The following is a 1,904-nucleotide window of genomic DNA, read 5'->3' as shown; positions in this document are numbered from 1 at the left end:
TGTACCTAAACTAACTTTAAGATGTTCATTATGGATTCATGAATATTGTCTATATTTGAATACATACTGGCTTCACGCCATTCTACTCCAACCTTCCTTTTGACGATAACTATTGTCATTGTTGGTTGTAATATTGGTTACGTTTTGTAGTGCTAAGATTAGTTTATTCATACATTTCAGATGACATTTTTCATAAGAAGCGAGAGCGAGGTAAAACATATGGTTATGATGATTTATTATATAAAATAATGTGATCATCAATAATGTTATAATTTAGCCCATTTCCACTGGTAAATGCTTCAGGGATGACAAAGGGTTCAGTTAATACAGGGATCAATGAATTATTCGATAGTATATATTTTAAACGCTGGAGGATTGGCAACAGGTTTCATCCTAGGAAATCTAGTGCAAAACGCTAAAGGATAGCTAACATTATAAGTTAGTGCATAACATCATAGGATAACTAACATTACAGGATAGTCAACATTATAGGATAGCTAGTGTATAACATTATAGGATATCTAGTGTATAACATTATAGGATATATAGTGTATAACATTATAGGATATCTAGTGTATAACATTATAGGATATAGTGTATAACATTATAGGATATCTAGTGTATAACATTATAGGATATAGTGTATAACATTATAGGATATCTAGTGTATAACATTATAGGGTATCGTCTATAACATTATAGGATATAGTGTATAACATTATAGGATATAGTGTATAACATTATAGGTTATAGTGTATAACATTATAGGATATAGTGTATAACATTATAGGATATAGTGTATAACATTATAGGATATAGTGTATAACATTATAGGATATAGTGTATAACATTATAGGATATAGTGTATAACATTATAGGATATAGTGTATAACAGAATAGGATATATAGTGTATAACATTATAGGATATAGTGTGTGACATTATAGAACCGCTAACATTATAGGATAACTTACATTATAGGATAGTGTATAACATTATATAATCGATAAACATATCATAACTAAGTTATAGGATAGCTCCCTCCCTCTGTCCCTCTCTCGCTCTGTCTCTCCCTCTCTCTCTCCCTCTCCCTCTCTCTCTCTCCCCCTCTCTCTCTCTCTCTCTCTCTCTCTCTCCCTCTCTCTCTCTCTCTCTTTGTCTCCCTCTCTCTCCCTCTCTCTCTCTCTCTCCCTCTCTCTCTCCCTCTCTCTCTCTCCCTCTCTCTCCCTCTCTCTCTCTCCCTCGGTCTCTCTCTCGCTCTCTCTCTCGCTCTCTCTCTCCCTCTCTCTCTCTCGCTCTGTCTCTCCCTCTCTCTCTCCCTCTCTCTCTCTCTCTCTCTCTCTCTCTCTCTCTCTCTCTCTCTCTCTCTCTGTCTCTCTCTCTCCCCCCTTCTCTCTCCCCCCCCTCTCTCTCTCTCTCTCTCTCTCTCTCTCTCTCTCTCTCTCTCTCTCTCTCTCTCTCTCTCTCTCTCTATTATATATTAGCTAAGCAACAAATATCAATCAATGAAATAAACCAAGCCAATCAATGACAACAATGTGAACTAGTGAATATCATTCAGAGCCATGTTGTGAACCAGTGAATATCATTCAGAGCCATGTTGTGAACCAGTGAATATCATGTAGAGCCATGTTGTGAACCAGTGAATATCATTCAGAGCCATGTTGTGACCCAGTTCTGGGGGGTGCTGGTGGGCCCTCACTAGTGGAGGGTCCACCAGTCCAGCCCTGTGTTCCCTGAGGCCTCCGGTCGGCCCACTAATAGCGTCCCGGTGTTTCTGAGTGCTGCAGCAGCACAGGGCCACAGCAGCTCCTCTGTGGACGCTTCATCGTGCTCCAGGGTGAGGGTTAGGGTGAGGGTGAGGGTGAGGGTTAGGGTTAGGGTGAGGGTGAGGGTGAGGGTTAG

The sequence above is a fragment of the Gadus chalcogrammus genome, chromosome 20 (genome assembly GCF_026213295.1).
Source record: "Gadus chalcogrammus isolate NIFS_2021 chromosome 20, NIFS_Gcha_1.0, whole genome shotgun sequence".
Lineage (NCBI taxonomy): Eukaryota > Metazoa > Chordata > Actinopteri > Gadiformes > Gadidae > Gadus > Gadus chalcogrammus.
The sequence above is the reverse complement of the archived record's forward strand: the minus strand, read 5'-3'. Positions refer to the sequence as shown.